Consider the following 18,265-nt stretch of genomic DNA (forward strand, 5'->3'; position numbering starts at 1 on the left):
GACAGTCCTGGACAAACCAGGACAAGTTGGTCATAGTGGTTTCCCCAAAAGCAGAACCTGAGACAAGGATTCAGTGTAGGCAGTTTATTTGGGGATCTCAGTCCCCTTAGTGAAGGATGGAAGTAAAGTAGAGACAGGAAGGACAGTGACTCAGGGAACGACACAAAGCTAGGTAATGCTGTGGGTGGGGACACTCCTTCAACCAGGAGCGCTAGGACCAGAGCAGAAGTACATCTCAAAGTTCATGGAGTTCCTTGGTGCTTCTGGTCTGCCACAGGTGCACGGTGAGCAGGTTCCTGCAGCCTGAGAGAGCTGCCAGGTGAACGATCCAACAGATCAGAAACATTTCTGTGACGTGCTCAGAGCCCCTAACAGGACTGATGAGAAATGCCAACGAGCTAAGATTTAAAGGGTCAGTGGAAACCCTGCTCCCCAGACAGCCTGGCGGAGACTCAGCAGGGTCGCCGGCTCACCCTGTGATAGCCGAGCCCTTTGGCTGCCTCTGTTGCTGCTCAAGGCTGCAGGGAGACCCAAAGGCCCCTGATACCTGCCTGACATATGGGCAGACACCACCTCTGGCTCTGGGGGAAATGTTCTTCTCTGCTCTCGTCCCCACTGTGCCTCCTGTAAAAGCCAGGTGTGTGCATGTGCGTGTGCCCCTGTGCGCAGGTATGTCTGGGATGGCAGCACAGGGCTCCTCACCCCTCACCCTGGGAAAAACATGCTGAGGAAGCAGGGGTTCAGGCCTCCTGGGTTCTCTCCAGGAAGTCTGAGGGAGAGAACGGGGTGAGCCCAGTGGCTGGGGTCTCTGGGTCTCCTGGGTCCTCTCTCCTATGAAAGCCAGTTTGCCCTCCTGGGAAACCTGAGCTCCCCTGGGCACAGTTAATCTCTATCCCGGTCTGAAAAGGGAGAAAATACCGAGTTGATCCCCAGCCCAGCTCTGCCAGCTCTCCTGTTCAGCATTGAGACACAGTTGCTCTCGTTCTTTCTGAACACTGCCCAGGATTTGCCAGTCCTGAATCCGTCCCGGAAGCATCCAGAGTGCCCACACCCAAAGTTCATCTGCCCCAGATTCAGGGCCCTGAAGGTAGAAGGGGCACGCGTCCTCTATGATACACCGACATGGGCATCTAGGGTGACAATTGCTGGGAAGTGTCCTTCCCTAACCTGGGGGAGGAGATACCTAGGATGGTGACCCTCCCACCTCCTGAACCCCAGTCAGATGGCTACAGGACTACCCCAGCCATCCTGAGCTGAACTATTCTCAGGGACCTAGATCCTCCAGATGGCAGATATGGGCCCTCCCAGGCGCTGACCCAATCCCCGTGTGCCCTGCATTGGGGGCTTCAGATTCTGGGGCAGAATTCAGATTCCAGGACAGAAAAGCAGGAGCTATTTCCATGGACAGCACTGGCATTCAAGAGCACAGTGCGGCTCTGCCTCTCCAGCAGAGGGCGCTGTGGGTGTGCTCTGCCTTCCCCTGCAGCGTGGCTCACAGCAGAACCAGGAGCACAAGAACGAAGGGAAGCTCTGGAGCTATTCCTGTCCCCTGCCAACAGTCTCTCTGCTAAAAACAGGTGCTTCATGATGGCCAGGAAGCCCACTGAAAGGCTGTCACATATTCAGCTTGTGTCCAGACATCAGGCTGGCTCCACCTATGTCTAGAAAAAAGAGAGTGACCATTTGGTCCTTCCCTGCTTGGCTTATCCCTGCTCCTCCTCCTCTCCACCACATGTGCACACACCCCCAAACCTCATGCAAAGCCCCCTTCTTTCAGGAAGGCTTCCAGACCTCCTCTACGCAGCAACGTCTTGTGGCATACTTTGCTAATGCACGCACGTGTGGTCTGCCGCCCCAGTCACACCAGGCGCCTCCGACTGCACTTGAAGGTCTTCTCCAAAGCAGGTCGCACCCCCATCAGACTGGAGGGTCTCCAGGGGCAGAGATCTTACCTCCTTCATCGGACAGGGGTTTTCCCAATAGGGCTCTGCCTCCTCCGTTTGCGCTCTCGGAGGTAGCCTTTCTGTCTGCAGCGATCAGCCTGGGGACAGTCCTTTTCCCACCCTTCGGCAGGAGTATCTGAGAAGACCCCAGGTGCCATGAGCTTTGCATACCAGGTAAGAGAGAGATGAGATTGGCTCCAGCAAAAGACGGCCAGCCAGCCTGGAGAAGAAGAGAAAGGATGCAGAAGAGCCTCATAAGGCAATGAAGACCCAGCTCCCTTCCCTGCACCACCCCTTGCTTGGCAGGTCTCCCTCCATTTGCACTGTCACCTCGTCACCCTATCTTGTCACTACTCACCTATACTGTCTACTGTAACCCCTGCCCTGTCCTCTCTGCCACCAAGTGGGCCTCTGCACCCCAGGGGAGCCCTCTAACCCACTCCAGTGGCTCCCCACTGCCTGCCTGCTTCCCGAACTCAGCCTGACACACAGACCTTTCACCTTCTTTCCAAAACTAGATTTTCAGTCTCCTTCTGTCACTTCCTCTGTGTCATACCGACATCCATTCCTTCAAGAGCTGTGAGCTGAGTTACTTCTAAATCCCAGGCCTTGTTCTAGACTCTGAGAAGCAGCAAAGAACAAAACAGAGTCTCTGCCTGTATTCATCCGCCAGGGTTCCCATAACAAAGGACCACAGACCTTGGGCTTAAACAGCAGGCACTTATTGTCTCCCAGTTCCGGAGGCCAGAAGTTCAAGATCAAGGTCTGAGAGCTGTGGGAAGCATCTGTGCCAGGCCTCTGTCCTGGCCTCTGGCAGCTCCCTGGCTTGTGGCAGTATGACTCTGGTCTTCATGTGGCCTTCCCGCCCTGTGCATGCCCGTCTCCAAACCTCCCCTTTTTACAAGGACATTAGTTCTATTTAGTCAGGGTCACCCGGTGGCCTTAGTTATCTTCATCACCTCTTTAAATATCCTATCTCCAAATAAGGTCACATTCAGAGGTCCTGGAGGCTAGAATAGCAACATATTAGTTTGGGGGAACATGTTCCCTGCACCTCCAGAGCAGACTGGACCTGTCCAGACTCTGCTCCTGTGGCCGTTTGCCCGCACTCTGGACAACAGCTACTGGGAGAACATTCAGTGCCTCTTCAGTGCCCTGTGGCCATGCGTCTCCTCCCTTAGAGTTTGAGCAGCCAGCGAGCAGAGCCTGGGCCCCATCATCTCTAGGCCATCTCAGGAAATGCATGCCCAGGTGCACAGCTGAGGCGGACCCAGCCATTCTATCTTTAGTAAAAATAATCAGAAGTTATCATCGGAGGAGTCCTAAATGTCAGCCCTGATGCTAAGGCCATTGATTCATTTCATTTCCTCCTCACAACTCTTGAAGTATCATTTTGGTGATACAGATGGGGAAACTGAAGTTCAAAGACATCAAGCAATCTGCCCAAGGTCACCCAGTTAGAAACTGGTCGGGGAGGACTCAAACCCAGGTCTAGCCATCTCCTGGGTAAGTCATTCTTCATTCATTCACTCGGCCTGGGACTCTCCACACTACTGTGTGCAGGGTACTCCTGGGCTAGGCTAACGGGGTCAAGTAGGGAAGGGGAAGGGAGCTTTAAGGACTGAGCTTTTCATTTTCTCCGAGTTAAAGAAAGAACTTCTCTTCCCTGCTCAGCTGCTGGGACTGCAGGCTGGCTCTCCCCTTGCCCAAGCCCCCCCTCCCCACGCCATCCCGAGAAGACAAATATAGCCCAACTCTTCCTGCCCCTCCCCAGGAAGGCAGCTGGGGACTAGGATGCTTAGGACACATAAGGAGAATCGGTGACAAATCTTCCTGTCTTTCCGCTGCTCAGTGGGGCCCAGTACTGCTCCCACTGCTGCCCCAAGCAGAGGAAGCAGCAGATGGGCCCTGGGCCTGGAGGACCCACGACCCAGCTGCTCCTGTGTGGGCAGTCCCTCGATGTGGGAGCTGGAAAGTGTGCTTAGAAACCTCCAAATGCCCACCCCGCCTCCACTTACAGCAGGAGACTGAGGCCCAGGGAGGAATGGGGCCTGGACCGAGGCCACTCAGGTCCCCCAACGCTTCCTTCGTGGGTTCTAAAGATGCCACACCGGAGCTACCTTAAGGTGAGTCTTCAGAAATGTGTGCGCTTGCAGGTGTAGATGAGGGCTAGACAGGACACGTCAGAAGGGTCATCACGCAAGCTCGGCGCCTGGGCTGGGGGAGCGAGAGGAGCGAGGGCTGGAGATAGGCTGTCACACAGGAGAAAGGCACACACGCCACCACCCCCACCACGCCTTTTTGTAGTAAAGCCCAGATTCCCGGATGCTACAATAAGTTGAAGAGGAGCCATCGGTGCCTCCCACTGTCATTCAGGGAAGGCCCAGATAATTTCAGGTGCTCAAACTGTGTGCCCATAGGCAAGTCTCTTCCCCTCTGGGGACCTCAGTTTCTCCATTTGTTAAAAGAGGGAAGTGGACCCGGTGCTCCCAAAGGTTCCCTCCAATTCTCAGGCTGAGGGTTCAGCATTGTAGCCCTAGAGCCCAGAACGGTCAAAGACAAAGGGTTGGCAAAGATTTCCCCTCACCCGCTCTGGGGTTGTGTCACCTCTCCCAGAGTCAGGAGGCTTCCCGTGGGCCACAGGCCCCAGCTTTCAGGAGCCAGAGTCAAGCATAGGGTTATCAGTCCTGGGAAGGAGAAATGAGCTTGGGAATCCAGGAACATGCAGAGCAGACAGCCAAGCTCAGGCCCAGCAACCCCAACCAGGCGGCTCACTGGATTCAGTTCCAGTAAGCTCTGAGGCTACCAGGAAAATATCCTTCCAGGCGCAGGGATCCAGTGACATTACATTACCATCAGATGTTAGGCCCCAGACCGTGGAAAAGGCAGGAACTGCCAGGCCAGCATCCAGCCAGCGGCGGACCCCTATCGGCCCCACCCACCCCACAGCTGGGCATGGTCACTTCGCCTCTCAGTACCTGGGTTTCCCCATCTGGAAAATCACCACACCTTCCTCATAGTGTTGTCATGAAGACACGCTTGGCCCAGCTGATGCATAAGCGGTCCCAGGAGACCCCTGCACAGCAACCTTCAGCTCAGTCTTTACACAGTTCTCTGGGTTTTATTATGCAGCAATTCCCTGCCTAGAGAGGGGACTTTCAAGGTGACACTGACAAGGCCTCAGAGTTGGCAGACGGTATCCAAGTGCAGTAATCAAATTAAATGAATAACTATCCCAGGTTAGCCCTCTCCTAACCAAGACTGCTGCCTGAGAGACTGGGTGGTCCCAGCATGGAGGGGGAAGAGGGCCTCGGCCTGGCTGAAGCCAGCCTGGCAGGGCCCCTCTCCCTTCCTCCTGGGTCTCTCCGGGTCTCCAGCCTCCATATCCTATTGTGGCCTGGCTCTATTTGCTGGGTCTCTCAGTCTTTCTCCAATACCCTTCCTCCTCCATCCACTGGGTCCCCACCCCAGAGCCCAGCTCTGCCTCCAAACCTAGCAAAGCCACATTGGTCCTTAACCCCAAATCCTACCAATGAAGCCTCTCCCTCCAGACATTGGGAGAACCAGATGAGGTAAAGTTGCCCTCTATGCAGATAGGTGGGGCTGGGAGAGGCGACAACACACTCCTAGGAGCAAGCAGCCTCTGTCTGTTGTCCTATGGCCACAGTAGCCTGTGCCAGACCTAAGTGCAGTGGGTCCAAACCTCACTACCCCTGCCTTTCATTTAGGTCCCCCGACCCCTGCAAGATCCCACTCACGCTGACGCTGGGTCTGGGCTCGGTGGTAGAGAGCTGGCCTAGCATGTGTGAGGCCAAGGGGTCCATTCCCAGCCCTGCAGGGAGACAGACAAGAAAGAAAGAAAAATAGCAAACATACACCCAGGCTCCCTGCACCACCCCTTGGTCCCCAGGTGTCCAACCCCTTGCTAGGGGACTGGCAAGCTGCCCGGACCTCGCTCTAGTTCTGCGACCCTGCCCCTCACTCTTCTTCCCGAGCGCTCCCAGCACCCTCTACGCCCAGACCGCACGCTCCCCTGCCCTCTGCGCCCCGCTGTCCCGCACTCCAGGCGCTTGGTCCTCAGTTTCCCAGCTCTGAGCAGCTCTGACTCCGCCACCACAAAGGCATCACCGTGGGAACCGGGAGGTGGCACATTAAGAGCAATTAGCCCACGCACCGTTGGAAGCGACACCTTGATAAATAAGAGTCTGAGCGGCGTGTAAATAAATATTAGAGTGCATTAGGTGGGCAGCAGGCGCGGCCGCCGGAGACTGGCACTCGCAGGCAGCTGCCGGGGATCCCCCTGCCCTGGGGCCTGCGAGCTGCCAGCGGGAGTGGAGAGGGAGGCCCCGAGAAGAACCCAAGAGAGACAGACAGCACCTGGTCGGGGAAAGAGAAACCGAGAGGGATTAAAGGAGAGAGATGGAGCGAGGGAGGGAGGACTCAAGAACAGGCTGCGGAAGAGGCCTAGGGTCCCCCACCCAGCGCCGAGATACGGAGGAGAGCCCACCCTCCTAGGGGACTGGCCCGGCTGGCTCTCTGCGCGCCTCCTACCTCCCTGACTGCTCTTTCTCAGCCTCCGTGGCTGGCTCCTCCTGGCTCCCCAGCCTGCACGCTGGGGGACGGGAATAGGACTCCTGGGCCTCCTGGCTTCTACCCTCACTCACCAGGTGAGCACATCCAGTCTGGATGCTTTGAAAGCCTCGGGCTGTGGAGGCTCCCATGCCTCTTCCATCCAGACCCAGGCCCGCGGGGTTGGCGAGACCTTACAGCCACACTGAAACCTGCCCCGCCCACAGGCTGCCGCTCAGTCAATGGCAGCTTTTCTCCTTCCAGCCCTTGAAGCCTAAACCCTGAAGTCGTTCTTGACGCCTCCCTCACACCTCACGTCTAGCCCAGCAGAGAATGCGCCATCTCTACTTTAAACGTGCTTCCAGAATCCCTGCAGCCCTCCCTGCTTCACGCACCAAGTCAGACAAGCCCCCGCACCTCCTCCTCCTCGGGCTTCCTGCTTCCACTGTGACCCCTGAGACCTCTCTGCCCACCGAGTGCAGCTATAGAACTAAGAGTGGGATCAGGCCTCTCCTCTGCCCAGATGCTTCCTAGAGAAGAAAAGCTACAGACCTTAGGAAAGTCTTCCCGGCAGCCATAGGCAACCCACCCTCCACCTTTCCTACAGCCCCAGCCTCGTTCTTTCTTCTCAGGCTGTTCTGGCCTCTTTTCTCTTCCTCAAACTGTGCCAAACCTGCACCCACCTTTGGGCTCTGGCACCAGATGTTCCCTCTTTCTGGAACATTCCCCAGAGTAGCTAATCACCTCCTCCTTCAATTCTCTATTCAAACATTCCATTCTGCAAGAGGCTTACCACGGCCATCCTGTCAAAATTGCTGATTTCTCTTCCCTCCCCCCAAAGAAAACCTTTCTGTCACCACGCTGGTTCTGTTCCTCCACAGAACGCGACCCCTTCTAAAGCACTACCTGACTTGCTGGGTTTGTTCACCCTCCTCCCAACAGAGAGGAAGCTCCCCGAGGGCATTGGCTTTGCCCCCACCCCCACCCCTGTGGTTGTATCTCCTGTACCTGGAGCAGTGCCAGGAACATAAAAGACACTCAGTAAATATTTGAAGGAAGGAGAGAGGGAGGACAGAGGATTGGAAGGCAGGAAAGGGGTAAAGGAGAAGAGGAAGAGAGTCCTGAGAGAGGGGACAGCAGGGGCAAAGGGAGGGTGGCATGAGCAGGCAAACAGGGTGGCAGGGCTTGAGAGGATGGGGACTGGTCGGAGCTCAGGGTGGCCCTGGGGCTGGCACATCTGAGCTGCTCCTTTGCAGCCTGGTGTCCAGGCTGGAGGGAGTTAGACTGGGGATCAGCAGACCCACCCCAGCAAGCCCCAGGGCAGGGAGCCCCAGCTGGGAGTTGGACCCCGGTGCTGCGGGCGGCAGCGCGGGTAGGCCCTGGTAACAGCCACGGTAATTACTGGTTGTGTGCGATTAGGGGATAATTACGCTTAATAAGTCCAAAAGTAATTACCACGCAGACTGCTTGCTGCTTTGGAAAACAGAGGCCCCCAGTGAGCGGGAGCCAGGGAACGGAGAAGCGGGGAGAGGGCACTGTGGACACTGGGGTTCTCGCCCGCTTCTCTCACGGGCACCCGCACCGTCCCAGCGGCACCTCCACCAGGGCCTTGCTCCCCTCCGATGACAAGGCTCACTGTCCCCAGGCAGCGCCTCACTCCGGAAGACGGCGGCATGTTCCGTTCTGCACAGGGCCGCCCGCCCCCTCTTCCCTTCCTCAGTCAGCGTCCTAGCGTGACAAACTGAGGCATCGTCACAAAAGGAGCGACATGTGTCATCATGGGCTCGCCCCACACACTGGGTCAGGGTTTCCATGAGTCCCACTGCAGGATGGGGAAACCGAGGCGCTGGGGCCGGGCTCACAGCAGGTTGGGGAGCAGAGTTGAACTTCCATGGCAGTCGACCTGCTGCTGAAGTCCGTGTCCCCAACCCCCAGGGCCTGCAGGACCACTCCAGTCCCATATCTCCTTGGGTTTTTTCCTTCTTTACAAAGAACTCAGTGGCTGGAGTCACTGCAGGTGCCCAGGACACCCTGTGGTGCGAAAAAAGGACACCCTGTTGCTGCTGCTGACGCCCCCTGTGGACTTAAGCAAAGTCGTTGGGCTTCTTTGGGCCTCTATTTTGCTACCTGCCCAAAGGAGGCAGTTCTGCTCCCTCAGACCAAACCCAAGCCTAAAATAGCGCCAGGACCAGACTGGTCCAGGGCTCCCGTGCCAGGGCCAGGAGAGACTCCGGGACCTTCTGCAACCCCGAGCCTGTTTCCTTTCTTCTGCACTCATCCACCCTTAGGAGGTAGCGGGGGAGATGCCTTACAGAGCACAGTGACCAACACGCTGATCTAGTTACACAGGCCTGCCCTTCCCAACCTGAACAGCTGCCTTCTACCTCGTTCTTAGAACTCAAGTTCCTCTCATGAAGAGCAGCGCAAGTTTGCAGGACTCCGAGAATCATGTTAAATTTCATTTGTATGATTATAACGAGTTACGATGACAATTTATGTCTGCTTTTTTTATCTGATCTTTACCCATGGAGGTGTGGCTAGTGCTGTCCATATTGCATTGTGTGTTGACAGCTGAGACCCAGGAGGTAGAAGTCTCCTGTTCCCAACCCGCTGGCATCTTTCGTGGCGGAAGGCCCAACACCTTCTACCAGAGTCCCAGAGAGAAGAGCAGTGGCTGGAAGAGCAAGTGCCACACAGTCCCCTCCCCCATCCTGGAGCTGTGCAGTGTGGGGACGGCAGCTCATGCCATACTTAAGACCACTCCAGCAACCCAGAGCCCCAGACCTGCTGGCCAAGGGGAGGGATATAATGGAACTGGCCTTGCTTAGCTCCTGAGGACTTCAGATGACCACAGATGCCAAGTCAGGAGTGGAAACAGTGCTCCTGCCTTCAAAATAAGAGAATGTCACCACCTGTGAAATCTGTGCCATTTATATGAAATATATGTCGTGATATTTTCCCTGCAAGAGTGTTAAAATTACCATTTTTCCCCAGAATGTCAGAAAATAACATCACTGACAAGCAATGATCCCTGAGAGAGGTGGGCTAGAGTAGGGATACACAAATACCCAAGAGAATGAGGTCCCCAACCACCCGCCAAGAGATTTTCAAATATACATAAGGCAGGTGCCAAACCCTGGGACTCTGATTCATTAGGTGAGGTGCCAGCCCAGGATGCACAGTATGGTATAGCCCCTCCTCCCCCAGGAGATTCTGCAACAGCTACACCTGCCACAGCTGGGGGCTGAGGACTCAGGTGACCAGTGATGTTTCAGCACCAGGGACAGGGGCACAAACATTTGACCTCCCAAAAGTACTTGGTCACTGCCTGAGCGGAAGCTTTAATTCCCGGTGCTAGGGATCAAACTCGGGGCCCTCGGCATGCTAGGCGAATGATAGACCCCTGAGTCACATCCTGGTCAAAGCAGGATGCTTTAGAAAAAAACAAACAAACAAACAAAACTTAAGCTATTTTATTTTTTTGGTGGTTGGGGAGTGGGGAGTCTTCCTCTCCCTGGTTGGGAGGGAGGAATATGCTCTGGGTGTCCACTGTGGCCCAAGCCTTGCAGGGCATAAAAGCCAATTGGGAAGAAATCTCAAAAATAAAGGAGACTCTCCCTCTTCCCAACAAAAAGATCTGCTGTCTTTTCTTGATAATGAGGGGAAGAAGAGGACCAAAGTGGGAGTCCTGGCCAGATAGTCCCACGGAATAATCTGGAGTCTCCCTCTAGGTACCAGCATGACCTCAGGCAAGCCATTTCCCACTTAGACTCTGAGCCTGGGCACCACACTGCCTGGACTCTGGCCAGCGAGGGCAAAGTGGACATCCGGAGCATTGGACCCCAGATGTGTTCGATGACTCAGGTAGGCACAATCCCTCTGCCCTGGCGAGCCAGCCCAACCAGCACTCCTTGATCATGACCTTCAGAGGTGGGAGTGTCCCAGGACACTCAGACAGGTGTTTTGTGCATACAAGGAAGGAAGGAGCGATGCCATAGTAAAAACGAGATTGAGGACAACTAAGGCAAACAGAGTCACTCAGGTCTTTCCACTATTGCTCCCAGACATCTAATGGTATGTTGAGTATTTCCAAGATGTCAGGAAACTTGCCTTCCTGGAACACCTATAAGAACCACTAACACTTGTAACACTTATTAAATGCCAGGCACCGTTGTAAGATCTTTCCATTTGAAGGCATTTAATCTCCATGACAACCTATGCAGCAGGTACTATTATGATTCCCATTTTGCAGAGAAAGAACCCGAGGCAGAGAGATCAAAGACTTGTCTAAAGTGTCCTGGCTGAGGCACTGCAGGGCAGGGACTGGAAGCCAGGCAGACAGTCTCCAGCATCCGTGTTTCCAACCACATCCCAACTTGAGGGTCTGGAGTTCATCAGCCACAGGGTGGGGAATTCTGCCCTAATTGTCTGCTTTGGACATTTTGAGCAATACATTTTTTTCTTTTTTGTTTTTTAGTTGTAGTTGGACACAATACCTTTATTTTATTTATTTTTATGTGGTGCAAAGGATCAAACCCAGTGCCTCACACACGCGAGGCAAGTGCTCTGCCACTGAGCCACAACCCCAGCCCCAATTCTTCTCTTTTTAATGTAGCTTCTTTTGGTCTGATCTCTAGAGTCCCTTGGCAAACAGGCAGGCAGACCTGGATGATGGCTGGGAGGTGGGGGAGCCCAGTGTGGGTTTTTTAATTATTATTTATTTGCCTATTTTTTATTAAGATCGGCTCTGCTGTAGATGAAGCACAGAGCTGCTGAGCTATTTTAGTGAGCTGGTGGGGACTTGAGAAAGGAGTGAGGGGGGGTGACGGCGGGAGGGAGGGAAGGAGAAGAGAGGAGGCAGATGAAGGAGGAGAAGAGAGGGCCAGGAGAAGGAGAAGGGAGAGGACTGGGAGTGGGGAAGGGTGGAGGCGAGGAGAGGAGAGGGGAGGGGAGGGGAGGGGAGGGAAGGGGAGGGGAGGGGAGGAGAGGAGAGGAGAGGAGAGGAGAGGAGAGGAGAGGAGAGGAGAGGAGAGGAGAGGAGAGGAGAGGACAGGAGAGGCGGGGACATGAGGAAAGAGGGAAGTGAGGGCGGACTCACCCTCGGCTTCTGGACGCTGGACCCTCTGCCTCCCAGCTCCCACCTCCCCCAGGAGCAGCTGTGGGAAGTCCTCCTTCCTCCACAGGATCAGGTGAGGCCTGGTTCCTGTCAGTACTCTGCAGGCACCTATCAGCATGTTTGGGGACAGGTCCTGCCTGCCAGCCCAGGACCATCTTGGGCGGCTCCTGCCCCTGAGCCCCGGGCTGCCTCCTCTCCAGGCACTTTTCCATGCTGCTCACTGCACCTGTCACCCAGCTCCAGGAGCTTCCTCCCTGGAACTTCCAAAGGGCCTGACGGTCTCCGGCAGCAACTCCTCCCCTCTTAAGTGGCGCCGTCTGCGTCAGGACTCGGCTGTGCTTCTCATCCTCTGCTTCTCTTCGCACAGGAGCCTCAGCACTATCGAGTGTCACTGATGTGAGTCCTGCTCAGGGCCCAGCCTGGGGCTTCCTCGAGGGCACCAGGGTGATGTCATCCCACTGACCCAAAACCAGTAGACTGTGGCCTCAACCAGGCCAGCACCCCCTTCCTCAGGCCTCTCCCACCCCAAGTCCCACTCCCAGCACCTCAAGGAAGAAATTTGAGGCCTGTGTTGCCATGGAAACCAGGTAGCAGTGATTGCTATTCATTACGTTCAGGGGATGGAATTATATGACCTGGAATTCAGCGATGCTAAGCTATGGAAGGAGCGGCAAGTCAGGGAGCCTGCGTCTCCTTAGCAAAGTGACTTGCAAGCAGAATGACTGAACAAGTTACCTGCCATGGCTGGGACTCAGTGTCCCCACCTGTCAAACAGTGCACCTGCGTGAGCGTGGGGAAGATGAACGACATGATCCCTGTTACACTTTGGATCTAAAGTATCCCCCAAGGCCATGTGCTAAAGGCTTGGTCCCCAGCCTGTGGCACTATCGAGAGGTGGGACCTGGCTGGAGGAGGTCAGTCACTGGAAGCATGTCCTTGAAGCCTCCATCATGTTCTGCCTCACCTCAGGCCCAACACAACGGATCCAGACAACCCTGGACTTCAACCTCTGAAACCAGGAGCCAAAGTAAATCTTTCCTCCCCTAAATTGTCACAGTCACGGGAAGCTAACACAGCCCCCTCCCCCCAGCTCTCTAAAGCAGATGCCTCCAGAAGCAGAGCCGCAAGGTGAATGGGTCCCCCGGGGCACCCACCCACTCTTGGGAGAGGGTGAAGAAGCAGGCCAAGGGTGTCGCCAGAGCACCCGCTCTGGCTCACACCCACTGCCGGAAGTCAGGAGCATGCCTGTCAGTTCACAGGAAGGTGATGTCCTCAAGGAAACTGGCCTCCTCAGGGTGGACTGCCGGCACCCCTCAGCTGCTTCCCGCCCTCCCACCCCCAGAGGCAGCCCCACACTGACCCAGTCATTCCCTCCCCTGGAGTATAGGAAGACTCCAGAGCCAAGAAGTGTGTCCCAACACCACGCCTGACAGAGAAGCCTTGGAGACCACCCAGGAATGGCTAAGGAAATTAGGCCAGACCTAATATTCTGCCTGGCCAGGGTATCATGACAGCCATTAAAACTACACTTACCGAGAGTTTTTACCCACACGGAGAAATGCTCAGGCTTTTTTATGTAAAGTAGGAAAAACAAGACGCCTGCGTGGTGTTATTTTTAAAAAGGAGGGGAGGGAATCTGGGGTAAGGTAAGCTCTAGTTCTTTCTTGAACTCTCCTTGGCTTGCCAACGTTTCCACAGGTAGCAGGTATTGGCACATTTTAGAAAAATTAATAAGCTCTTCCTAACACATAGGTCTCGACAGGGAGGTCACAGGGTTTGACTGTCCTTGTTCAAATCTTGCCTCTGAGATTCTCCGGCTGAGGGCGGGAGCGCTTCCTTGGCCTCTCTGAGCTGTGGGCTCGGCGTGGAACGGTAATGCCTTTGGCAGAGGCTGGTGTGGCAAGGTCCCTGGAGAACCTAGCGTGAAACCCCGCACGCGGCAGGTGCACAGTCAATGGCAGCTGGCGGCCAGTTCCGTGTGGCTCAGTGGACAGGTAGGGAAAGGCATCCAGGCAGAGGGGAAGAACTGGCCAGGAGCTGGGGGACAGGGGACAGCGGTAGTGAATGTGGCCAGATGGTGAGGAGATGATCTGCCACTCATAGGACGTCCTTGGGGCCAGCCCCTTAATAAGCGCTTCCCCGTTCACGAATCAGGGTACTGAGGCTGGGGAGTCCTGTGACTCACCAAACATCACCCAGCAGGTAATCAACATAGATGGGACTTTAAACGGCCATGATCTTGACCATGATAAAGCTCAAATGAGAGTTCACAGAGGTGCAGCCCACGGCCAGTCGGCAGCCAAGGAAGCAGACCCCTGCAGCCTCCAGATACACAGGGTCCTTCTCTGCTGGCCACAGAGGCAAAGGGCCTCTGTCCTATGGGCAGGAGTCCTGGTACTGCTCTGGGCTGCAGAGAAGGCTACCGGCTCAGGCATGGCACAGTCTGGCTGGAAAAATGAGCCTGAAGGGGCGAAGGGCTCTCTCTCTCTCTGATGCCCCAGGGCCTCATTCTGACTGGGCACCTGCTCTGGCACTTCCAGGACCCAGCTGCTGGAGATGGCAGGTAGACCAAACCAGAGTCACCGGTTCCCAGCCCTGCCCTGGGCCTGGGTGGAGGACAGGGCCATGCCTGTGTGCACTACCATCAAAGACCTGTGGGTGGCAGCGCTGAGTGCCACAGCTGGGAGCCTCTGACTTCAGGCAGCGCCATCACCTACTAGTCTCTTAAAAAAAAAAAAAAAGGATGTGGTTCGTCCTCAAAAAGTTCATGTGTTGGAAGTTTGGTCCCCAGTGTGGTGATGTAAGAGGTGGTGGAATCTTTAGGAGGTGGGGCCTAGCACCAGGCGACAGGATCAGAAGGGATTAGCGCTGACCTCGGGAATGAGGGGGTTGTCATCACAGCGAGCCTGACCCGTGACTCACTCAGGACTCCCTCTCACCATCTAGCTCTCCCACGAGCACTCCCACCACGATGCCATATGCCACAAGTCCTTTCCTAGAGCCTAGCAGAGGCCAGCACCATGCTCTTTAACCTCCAGAACTGTGAGCAAAAAACCTCTTTGCTTTATGCATTACCTGGCCACAGTTATTTTGTGAAAGCAACAGAAAGTGCACAGAAATAAGGAGGTTGGTGAGGTTGAAAGAAAGGAAGGGGGGGGTGGGGAAGGGGGCTGAAGGCAGGCTGGGCTGCCCGCTCAGGATGGGGTCCTGGAAGGCTCATGAACCGAGCGTGACACAGAGCAGGGCTTTCCTATTAGTAGCAACAGGTAAACCTCTGGTCCTTTGCCCTCATTTTCTAGCCACTTTCCCAGATACCCCCAGCCTCGCCTGCTTCCCCTGCTCCAAAGCTGGAAAATCATGGGTTCCAGGGGCCGGTGGCCTTTGTGCCCAGGAGGGGCTTTGGGAGTGGCCAGCCCAGCCCCATCCGGGGAGCAATGGAGCCAGGGCTGACTGGATCTGGGAATCTCAGGGAGGTGGCTCTTCCAGGCAGCCAAAGCCCTGACCCCTGGGGAGGGGGGGGGGCTTGCTGCCACCTTCTGGACACCTGCCAGCTGTGTTCACCTTCCCTGGTGACCCTCTGACTCTCCAAGACAGCAGGGAGTATTAGCGCCTTTCTGTCAGGTGCTCAGAACTGCTGCTGCTCAGGACAGCCCCCGCCCCCCACCAGGACCACCGCTGCCCCACTGTGGGCTTTTCCTCCCTGATCATGACCTGTCTGTTTTCCCCTCGCCTCTCCCCTCATCCTCATTTTCTCTCCACCTCTTCCCTTGTCCTCCTTCCCTGTCTCCACCCGTCTCTGTTCCTCCCTCTCTCCTCAGGATTGACTGATCGGTTGGATAGATGATTGACTAATTGATCTCTCTCTCTCTCTCTCTCTCTCTCTCTCTCTCTCTCTCTCTCTCCCCTCTTCTCTAGGTCCAAACAGATTTCTAGGTAATTTACAGAATATTTAAGATTCAAGGTCAAGGTCAACCACAATTCGGTCAGTGTTCTTGTGAGGCCATGCTCAGCCCAGGAAGTGATGTCCACAATCCCCAGACAGGAGAGGGCTGCCAGTAATCCACCATGGACTCTGTCCTGCCACGAGCATTTCTCACCACAGAGCTGTAGATAACACTGGTACAGAAGGCATGTTCAAGGTATGTCCCCTAGCAGGTGTCTGCAGGGCAGCCCCCCTTACACCCTGTTGCCTAAGACAGGCTGACCTGTGGGCTTCCCAGGGTGCCCCGGGGCAGCAGGCAAAGTCCAAATTGCCTGGGATTTTTATTAGAAAGAGTGAACTCCAGGCCCAACCACAATTACTGAACTGGACTTTCTAGGGCTGGGGCTTTTAACAATGTCCCCAAGAATTTCAATGGACAGCAGGGACTGAGGGCAGCTGAGGTAGCCAAGTAGGGTGGGGGCTGGACTTCCCTTCCTCCTCATCGCTGGGCACCTCCCACTGTGCGCAGACACTGCTCAGAGCCAGGTTTACACGGGGGAAGAACATAGGCCTACCTCTGTGGAGCTCGCAGGATCCTGACCCAAAACAAACTCTGTTGTGACCCTAGCACGCCTTCTAGGCCTGTCTCCCCCTGCCTCCTGTGCCAGCCGCTCTGGCCTCATCCAGCTCGCTGGATGCTCTGCTCTTCCCACCACCTGGCCAACTCCATGCCATCTGCCTGGAACTCACCACACTGTGGCCTTGTTAAACCCAGTTGTCCACCAGAGACTTAGTGGGTGTGATAAGAGACCGGATCCTGAAGCCAGAGGGACCCGGTCCAGGTCCTCACGCCACCACTCACTAGCTATCTATTATTGAACACTTTGTTTGATCTTTCTTTGCCTCAGTTTCCTCATCCTGTTCTTACAGATATAAAGATGAAAAGGTCTACTGTGAACAAGGGAAACACCTAGAATATAAGACAGAGGAACGGACACACATAGGTGCCAGCCAAGGTAGCACAGGTGCTTGGGCTGAAGCCCAGCCTGCCCAGCTCCCCAGGGAGCTGCCGTTCTGTCACACAAACACCGCCACAGTCCTCGGCAGCCCTGTCTCTTCGGAGTAGAGCTGTAAAGTGTTTATAATTCCATCCCTTCACAGAACTGTGGGAGTCATGTCTGTCTGCGTTCTTCCCCATGAGGAAAGAATCCATGTCTACGTTGTCCTCTCCCCTGGGCCCTGGTTCCCAGCACAATGCCTGGCCCTTCATGGGAGGGCAAAACCATTTGTTGAACGAGCGAGCGAAGGAATCGAGTGTAGCCTCCGAGAGCCAGGCTGTCTTGCCTCCTCCCTTGAAGTCAACCTCAGCATGAGTCACATTCAAAGAAACCTGAGTCTCAGACAGAACTCATCAAAAGGCAGTGGAAGCCTTACTGCAGTCTCTTGAGAGAATGCCAGAAGGTGGGAGTTACATTCGTCACTGAGACCAAACAACCCTGCATCCCTCAGCGCTGCCTCTTGCCTGCCAGTCCAGGTGGGACGCCCAAGCTGAAAGGTTGCTGGCCCATTTTGCTGATGAGGGATCTGGAGACCACGCCTCATGCTTGGGGCCTTCCCCATCTAAGGGAAGCATTCCCTGGTCAAAAATGGAGAATGTAAACTCCTGAAGAACCGGTGGACAAAGAGCTCTTGGTCCCCTGTTCCAAACCCACCTATCTGCCCTTAGAAGGGGCCAAGGAATGAGTGACAGTAGGGGCCAGAGCATCAGCCTCCACTCCCACTTCTACTACATAAACCAGCAGGTGAGGAAGGAGGGCGCTAACGTGGGAGCTTCCCCCTTCATTCTTGATAAACTCAGAGTCCTGCTGTCCTCACAGAATGAGTAAGCTGTCAGGAAACAGAAAAGGAAGTTGAGTCTGCCTTTGACAAGTTCTTCTCTTCTCTGAGTCAAGGTTTTCTCCATCTACGAAAGGGCAGCGAAACTCCTTTCCAGCTGGAAACCAAGATGGCAGGTCAGGGAAACCCTGAGTAGTGAAAACAGCTGACCCAGGGTATAGGCATGTGGAATGAGAAAGACAGCTGAGTCTTCCCTGGAGTTGGCCATACCCCTATGGCAGTCATAAAGGCAGGAGTTTTTTTAAGTGACCTAAACTCCGGGGACAGGCTTTATAAACATGTTTGTATTTCCAGGGGTACCACTAACTATGGACCTTAATCACAAATGATCTTCCTTCCCCCATTGCCTCAGGGTGGTTGGCTTGGGTCACTTTTAAGACACACCTTTAAGCTGTTCTGTATTAATTATATGTCTGAGCTCCTCAGAGGGATGTTGTTAAGGTGAGGTATTCCCCAGAAAATCCTGTTGATGCAGGATTATTCAGACAGGAAGTGACTGGATTATGAGAGCTGTAACCTAATCCGTCCAGCCCACTTTGAATGGACTGACTGGGTGGTTACTACAGGCAGGTGGAGCATGGCTGGAGGAGGGGGACCACTGGACAGGCCCTGGAAGGGTACATCTCCCTTGAGGTATCCTCCCCACCCCGTCTATGTCACTCCCTACTTCCTGACCCCACACGAGCTGAGCAGGCCCCTTCTCCAAGATATGCTGCCTCATCTTGGACCCAGAGCAATGGATCAGTCATCTATGAACTGAAACATCTGACACCATGAGTCCCAAGGAAACTCTTCCTCCTCTAAATTGTCCTTGTTACA

At 55.0% G+C, this 18,265-nt stretch overlaps 1 long non-coding RNA gene across 2 annotated transcripts; it reads right to left on the reverse strand.

The window, feature by feature from the left end:
* Positions 1–3,944: 3,944 nt before the first annotated feature.
* On the reverse strand, positions 3,945–7,516 carry LOC306648297. 2 transcript variants are annotated; one of them, XR_013760350.1, is made up of 4 exons: positions 7,196–7,516; positions 5,702–5,775; positions 4,531–4,630; positions 3,945–4,160 (listed from the first exon to the last, which is right to left on the reverse strand). It is a non-coding gene; the product is annotated as an uncharacterized lncRNA (long non-coding RNA). The 2 variants fall into 2 exon arrangements; XR_013760351.1 differs by lacking the exon at positions 7,196–7,516 and adding an exon at positions 6,495–6,676.
* Positions 7,517–18,265: the final 10,749 nt, after the last annotated feature.

Source organism: Sciurus vulgaris, assembly GCF_902686455.1.
Source record: "Sciurus vulgaris genome assembly, chromosome: 1".
Lineage (NCBI taxonomy): Eukaryota > Metazoa > Chordata > Mammalia > Rodentia > Sciuridae > Sciurus > Sciurus vulgaris.